The sequence below is a fragment of the Daktulosphaira vitifoliae genome, unplaced genomic scaffold, assembly GCF_025091365.1.
Source record: "Daktulosphaira vitifoliae isolate Bord-2020 unplaced genomic scaffold, ASM2509136v1 Scaffold_2, whole genome shotgun sequence".
Taxonomy (NCBI): Eukaryota; Metazoa; Arthropoda; class Insecta; order Hemiptera; family Phylloxeridae; genus Daktulosphaira; species Daktulosphaira vitifoliae.
The window spans coordinates 16,319,873-16,328,672 of record NW_026099573.1 but is presented as its reverse complement, the minus strand read 5'-3'; positions in this window follow the sequence as shown (position 1 = coordinate 16,328,672).

The following is an 8,800-nucleotide window of genomic DNA, read 5'->3' as shown; positions in this document are numbered from 1 at the left end:
CAATAATTATTTTTATATTTATATATGTATTTATTTGAAATTAATTAAATAATTGAAATAATAAAATTATAGTAAAATTAATACCTTCTCAGCTTCGCATCGAAGCTAAAATGTAATATACTTATGTTTTTAATTATTAAATAAAAAAAAACTCGTGTTGTATTTGTTATTGTTTATTAATTTAACTAAATTTTTAACTAAGTTTTATTACAATAAATATAAAAATAAATTATGGGTACTTTATATAATATTGATTGAATCAATTTATGTATTATGTGTATTATCCAAACCAACAAACTTGAAAAAATTAAATAAAATTAAAACTATATTACAATATTATTAATTTAAAAACTAAAAAATATTAAACTCAAAAGCCACGAAAAATTACTGAAAAGTCACAAATACGTATTTACGAAACAATGTTACCATTATCAACGCTAAACACATACTGACATCCCGATTAGAAAAAACTCCTTATTAAAAACTGCTTATTCAAACGAACTTTATCTCCAATATTAAACTTTTTATTATATTTAAAATTTTTAAAAGCCGTTTGAAACTGACATTTACAGGATTACGTGATGCTATACTAAGAGTCGTTCCTATGGCGCTGTGTTTTGTAATATTGTATTTAGTTATTAAATCCGCTATAATGTTTATCCAAGTGTATGATCTATTAGTAGTATATTTTTTTCACATTTTTTCTTTTAGCGTTTTATTAAATCGCTCCATAACAGCCGCTTTCATTGTAGAGTAAGTTGAATAATAGTTTATATTTTTGTTCTTCATGATCATCTGAAAATGTTTATTGAAAAATTCTAAACCTCGGTCTGTTAGTAAGTTCTTTGGAGATCTATTGAACAAGACATTCTCAAAAGCCGACTTGACTTTTGGTCTAGATTAATTTTTTTAAGGCACAGCCCACTATATATTTTGTATAAACTTTGATTGTCGTTAAAATAAATGTAAAATTTTAATTTTTTGTAAAGTATTTTTTTGTACCTGCTAAATCGGCTTGACACAAGTCATCTTTGCCATACGATACGACTCTTCTTCTAGGAAATATTTTTCTAGCTGTTTTATGTAATTCATTTACTAATTTCTCTGCTACTTTACTTATGATATTACACCTAGTTCTCGTAACTCTTCTTCTATTGACAGTATTTCGTTTCCCACACCTGTATTTCTAGCACTTCTTGCAGCGTGTAAAAGTTCTAATCGAACTATAAGTTCATTAAGATCGTTATGAATGTGTTAATAAGATCGTTCCAATATACGCATTCCTTAGGTCTTTTGTTTTAAATTTTGTAGGTTAACACACCACGGCCTGTTTTCGTAGGAAACAAGGTACTAATGATTTATTTATATTAAAGCCTTCATTAGTTTTCAATTTTTCATCTCGACCTAAGTGAACATCAATGTAAAGTAGTAAAGTTTTATAATGCGATAAATCGATTTTATTGAATGATCCAACTTCAGGTTTACTTTTAAATAAAAGTTGATTAAGTCAATAATTTATGTGTACGTACAATATTTTCCGATTTCTCGACATTTCTATAGATGAACTCTATTTTATTTATGTTTTGCTTAAAGCGTAGGATTTCTTTCAACACTTTAACCGACATTTTGATATGGACTAAACGTATATCGGGATGAGTCGTCTTTTTATACTCGCGTTCTTTTTATGAATACAAGCCATATATGAATATCAAGCCCACATCGATATCGACCATTGTTGAGGCCAAGATTTTTGACTATAGTAATGAAACTATACAGTCCTTTATTTTAACAATGTCCTCGGGCAGTACTTTCGATCGTGGTATATGGTATAAGGCCTCCAATTTGAGATTGTACTTGATCGGACAGTTACGAACGATTTAAGTGAGTCTCGCGCCTGGGTTTAACGGCGTACAGAAAATGTCGATAACTCGCGAAATTTTCTACGTTCTTCTGATAAAACCAAACAGCCCCCCGCTTCAATGCGGAATAGAGCTCGGTGAAATCAAGGGTATCCGTCAATTGGATACATAACCTTTTTGACCTAACCGCGCTGTTGTTAGCCCAACTACGTTAAGCCGCCTAACGAGATGAAACAATGTAGCTTTAATAAAAAATAAAATAAATTATTTATTTATTGAAATAATAGGGTAAAGTATATAGATATTGGCAGGGGTATAGTTATTGTCACTGTTTTAACTAATTTATCAATAAAAAATGATGTTTTGATATTAAATTCAATTTTTCTTCTTTTATTACTACGCATACTATTGGCTTTATGTTTCTACCAAAATTTTAGCTTTTACTCAAATGTAATTTAAACTATAAACAATTTAAAAAGGGCACCAATAAAATGAGTGTCAACAGCTACACATTTTTGAAAAATTTTAAAAAATCCATTATTTACAAAAAAAAATTAACAAAATATATATATTTATGTATTGATTTTACACAAAATCTGAATCCGTATATCGATCGCTAACAATATTTTTAACTTATAAAATAAATTTTAAAAAATTCCATTTATATAATTAAATAAATATACTAATTAAAACTTAAATATTTTCCTTAAGGGGTTAAAAACTGTATACATTACAATATTATATTTTAAATTAAATTTAACTGAATTTAGAGTATAATTATGAATAAATGCTGCTAATTATTAGTATCGACTTTCGCCCAACTTCAGATTACTTTATAAATAATAAAAAAGAACAATTTAACAAATGAAACACGAAATAAACATAACGAAAATAAATCGTAAATTAAAATAAAATTGATATACAAAAATTCGGTATAAGATTTATTTTATTATTTTTAATAATTTAATGAATTTAAAAATTAAAAAAACGGTAGCACAGTGGGGTCGCGGCATAGTGGAGACATTGCATAGTTGGGTTCAGTCTAGATTTAATCTGACAGTGATTAAAATCACTATCATAAGAAACGCTTCGATGCAAATCTGTAGATAGTGTTTAATTTTAAAAAATTGTTGGATAATTGCAAAAGCAACATCAACTTCTATTAAAATAAAATACAAAACCCATAATTATCATACAAAAATAGTATATTTTTCAATATGGTAGCCATTTGCGTATAGAAGATAGATCGTCGGGACAAATTTTTTTTTTTCATTTTGTAGTACATAAAATAAGCTTTAATTTTATATATGTTTAAAGGACGCAGTATTTCCGGAACATTTTCAAAAATTAAGTTGAAAAAGTTATTTTTTGTAAAAAAATTACTACTTTAAATTCCCTCAGTGAGCAGAATAAGTGTTAGATTTTCAAAAAAAATTATATCAAATGAAAGGGAAATATCTAAGGTTTCAATACAAAAAAATATTATTTTTATTTGTTCATTTTTGAAAAAGTTATGGCAGTTTTAAGTACAAAAAACATCCCGATAAAAGGTCATTTTTATCGCAAACATTACATTTTTTTTTAAATTTTCAACAGTCATTTGCACATAGAAGATAAGATGTCGGGACAAATTTTTTTTTTTCATTTGATAGTACATAAAATAAGCTTTAATTTGATATATGTTTAAAGGACGCAGTATTTCCGGAACATTTTCAAAAGTTCAGTTGAAAAAGATCTATGTTTTTTACAATATTTTAAGTTTTGAACGCCCCCTATATAAGGGGAAATTGTCCAATTTTAATAAAAAGTATGTCAAATGAAAGATGTACTTATAATGTATTTAGAAAAAAAAAATTTGTGCTGATATATACATTTTTCAAAAAGTTATAGCATTTTTAAGTTGAAAATTTAAAATCGAAAATCGAAAATTTTAACACAAAAATAGTGTTTTTTTAACTACGGCAGCCGTTTAAATGTAGAAAAAAAAGTGTCGGGACAAATTTTTTTTTTTCATTTTGTAGTACATAAAATAAGCTTTAATTTGATATATGTTTAAAGGACGCAGTATTTCCGGAACATTTTCAAAAATTAAGTTGAAAAAGTTATTTTTTGTAAAAAAGTTACTATTTTAAATCCTCCCAGTGAGCAGAATAAGTGTTAGATTTTCAAAAAAAATTATATCAAATGAAAGGGAAATATCTAAGGTTTCAATACAAAAAAATATTATTTTTATTTGTTCATTTTTGAAAAAGTTATGGCAGTTTTAAGTACAAAAAACATCCCGATAAAATGTAATTTTTATCGCAAACATTACATTTTTTTTTAAATTTTCAACAGTCATTTGCACATAGAAGATAAGATGTCGGGACAAATTTTTTTTTTTGATTTGATAGTACATAAAATAAGCTTTAATTTGATATATGTTTAAAGGACGCAGTATTTCCGGAACATTTTCAAAAGTTCAGTTGAAAAAGATCTATGTTTTTTACAATATTTTAAGTTTTGAACGCCCCCTATATAAGGGGAAATTGTCCAATTTTAATAAAAAGTATGTCAAATGAAAGATGTACTTATAATGTATTTAGAAAAAAAAAATTTGTGCTGATATATACATTTTTCAAAAAGTTATAGCATTTTTAAGTTGAAAATTTAAAATCGAAAATCGAAAATTTTAACACAAAAATAGTGTTTTTTTAACTACGGCAGCCGTTTAAATGTAGAAGAAAAAGTGTCGGGACAAATTTTTTTTTTTCATTTTATAGTACATAAAATAAGCTTTAATTTGATATATGTTTAAAGGACGCAGTATTTCCGGAACATTTTCAAAAATTAAGTTGAAAAAGTTAGTTTTTGTAAAAAAGTTGCTATTTTAAATCTCCCCCAATGAGCAGGTTAAGTGTTAGATTTTCAAAAAAATGATATCAAATGAAAGGTAAATATTTAAGGTTTTAGTATAAAAAAAAATTATGTTGATTTGTTGATTTTTCAAAAAGTTATGGAAGTTTTAAGAAAAAAAAGTGAAAAAATTACGAAAATTAGCGATTTTTAAATTTGTAATTTTTTTGGATATTTCCCCCATTTTAGGGGAACGAGGGAATTTTTTTCAATTTTTAAAGGTAATGTCTCCAATTAGATACGATTTGTGATCTTTTGACGTATTTTTGAAAGAAATCGGTCCAGTGAAAGCTGAGAAAAAGTGGCAACAGACATAAAAAAAAAACACATCATAGTAAAATTAATACCTTCTCCGCTTCGCATCGAAGCTAATATGTAAAAAATAAATTTATTAAAATATAAAAAGTTTATAATTGGAAAAATCTACATACCTTGTGTAAAAGACTATTGATGTTGCTTGTTCATAGTTTTAATTATACGTGTAAATTATTTAATTTAATAAATAATAAATTGTTGGTTTTCAAAAAGACCCCTCCACGTTAATGATAATTCAAAACAAATTAGACAGGATAAGAAGTGTTTAACCGGTTATATAGTAAAGAATAAAATGTGTAGACATGAAACAACACCGGTGGTGTCATTTTTCTCATAAAATGCATACGACAGTGATCGTTACTGTACGTTGGTACCTTTGATGTTGAAAATATGCTTACCTAAGCGTCTACACGCTTAAGGTACACGATGATAAAATTCTTAGAAATTATTTGAAAATTTGATGTTTATAATACACGGTCAGCGTCGCAATTTTTTCACATAAAATTACAGACGCTTATGAGCGTTATAATATAATGATACTCTTGATGATAAGCCGACTATAAAATTCTTAGAAATGATTTGTACATTTGATATTGGAAATATGCTTACCTAAGCGTCTGGTAGTCGATGATAATATACATAGAAAATAATAGCTATTATTTTCATAAAATTTTTTTCATTATTGCAATTTAACTTCTCATTTTAGTACTTCACTTTAACACCTCATTCTAGTATCTCAATTTTAGCGACTTATTTGGTCACACATAGTATCCTTGAAGTGGCCCAAAGTCCTCTATTTTACCCTACTTGCCTATATTCAAGAAAAGAAACATAATTATTCTAAGTGAAAGTCAAGGTCCGAAGGCACTTAGTAATAACAAGGTAATTTCAAATTACAAGGCTAGTCCTTAAATGCAATGAAACTTTAGAATCATTAGCAAAGTCTAATAAAGTTACACTAGCGTAGGAATTTATGACAGGTAATGAAAAAGCAGAATTTTTAGCGAGGTAAGGTTCTGAAATCACCTATGCTGGATCAAAACCAATGGTAGGACTCGTGTAGCAATCCCTCAAAATACTATCCAAAAATCGGTCAACCCAAGAATATAACATGAAAATATTGGGTTTTCTCGTAGTACCCATTTAATCAAAAATATCAAGAACAAGACTCTCGATCTATTATTGAGGTGTCTGAAATTTAGTGACATTCAGAAAGAATAAAAATAGATTATCTTACTCTTATGTTTTTAATGCTTATTTTACCAGATTTTAGTATAACTTTTTTGTATTCAATTTTTTAGTGAATAGCTTACGAATCCTTGTTATGATCATATCCCCTCAGGGTAGTACTAAGAAATTAGTACTACGGGTATGGTCAAATTTTAACCCTTGGTTCTTCAAGTTATGGATGACAGAGCTATAACCCTATTTTATAAAAAAGACAATAATCAGGTACCAAAATATTTGCCTCGGACAAAAAGAAATATTGAAAACAAGCCAACAATATTAGACTTCAGGAATACGAACTCTCAAATATCAGTATTAAACTTATTAAAACAGTGGTTTATGTTATTTAAACGCGACGACGTTTAGGAAAAAACTACTTCCAGACCAATAATAGGAAACCATAGCTTACATAACATAACTAATAATAAATACATAAGACTAATTAATAAGAAATCCGAATGGACAAACAAGTTATAACATAAGTATTAAAACAAGTTTTTTACCAAAAAAATTTCCGATGGAAGATCTACTAGTAGGCATTGAAATGGGGGTTAAAAGTGTTGATTTTAATTATCAAGACTTAGCAAGAAGGGAGTGTTTAAATTTTCTAAAAAAAAAATTTGTTGTAAATAAACGGGGTTTAAGAAAAAATGAAAAACATTAACGGCTCATACAGCATTTAAAAAATAAAAACTGTTTTTATTTAAAATCAAATAAGAAGAGTTCTATAGTAATACTGAAGAAAGAAGATTATTTTGAAAAAGTATCAAAAATGATTCAAGAGGGCCCTATCAAGAAATTAAAAAGAATCTTTTCGGTCGTGATGAAACAGTTTGGTAGTTTTCATCTCTTCAACCAGAGCGCGACATGCCACAACTGGTTTATCTGTTGGGGTAGTGTGTGGCAGTGGTCGTAAAGGATTCATTCGCGCTCAATTAGTCGGCCGTTTCGGTTATATCGACACCAGGTTTTTTTGGATCGAGTATTGCCTTGTTGCCACAATATTCAATTTGAGTTGCTTAACGGATTGTTTATATGTTACGGTGTTTTTTTGTTGCTTTCCCTGCATCTGAAGTGTTACAGTGTTCATCACCTTCAAACGGCAGTGGGTAATTATTAAGAATTTTTAATTGCTTATTTTAACGGATTTACAGTCCACGTAATATTTTATTATTTGTTATAAATTATATTATTATATTATTAGTTATAAAAAGAGGATATATGTTATTTATTTTATTAGTAATTAGTGCAAATTTCATTTATCATTGGCTCTTGTTGTTTGTTATTTTTTTATAATAACTAAAAATATCATATTGTGATTATTGTATATGTTGTTTTTCTTTCTATTTAGTATATTGTAAGGCTCAATTTCCACATTTTTATATTCTCCTTTCCTTCCGCTAAGGCATGGCCAAAATACGTATGGTCAATCGTATGTATTAAACAAACTAAAAGATTACAAAATCGCAAATTGCCGATACAAAAAAAAAATATAGCCAGCATTGCACAGAATCCATTAAATAAAATAATAAAGGAGGCTACAGACGTTATCAATAGTGCAAAATTAATAATTGGAGAAAAGTTCAAGATTTTTATTAAAATTTCAAACCCTCAATTACCTAAACTGTGTACTTTACCAAAAATACATAAGCCAGGAAATAATATGAGACTTATTGTGTCGAATATTAATGCTCCGACTTACAATTTGGCTAAAAACCTAGTAGGGGTATTTTTATCTATTAAAAAATTCGATAGTTTTTCAGTTAAAAATAATATTGACTTAGTTCAACAATTATCTGGTTATACCATTCAAAATAATGATAGGTTAATTTCTTTTGACGTAGTAGCCTTATTTCCGAATATTCCAATAAATATAACAATTGTTTTTCTTAAAGACTGGCTAAAGGAACTAAACATAGAGTAAGATAAAATAAATGAGCTTATTAATTTAACAAAGTTATGTTTGAGTCAAAATGTTTTCATTTACAAAATATTTTTTCAGTTTCAAAATAAATTTTATGAGCAAACTGAGGACACAGCAATGGGAAATCCGCTATCACCATTTTTAGCAGAACTTTTCATAAGTAGGTTTGAAACAAATTAAAAACACACTTATGGTGATTTTCCAAAAATTTGGGTTGGGTATGTAGATGATATTTTTGCAGTTATAAATAAAGATTTTAATATGGAGGTTTTCATACAATATTTAAATTCTTTTTACCCATCGATTAAATTCACAAATGAACAAGAAGTAGAGGGAAAATTGCATTTTTTTGGATTTATTAGTTAAAAAAACTAAGATGGAACTAAATTTTTAAATTTATCGGAAAAACACGCACACGTTAAGATACATTCAAAACACATCGAACCACATCTGGCAACACAAATTCACAGCTTTTAATAGTATAGTTTACAGATTAATTAATATTCCGATGAATAAAATAGATTTTGATAAAGAACTAGTGGTTATAAAAGAAAGAACTAGATTTAATAGATATAACGAA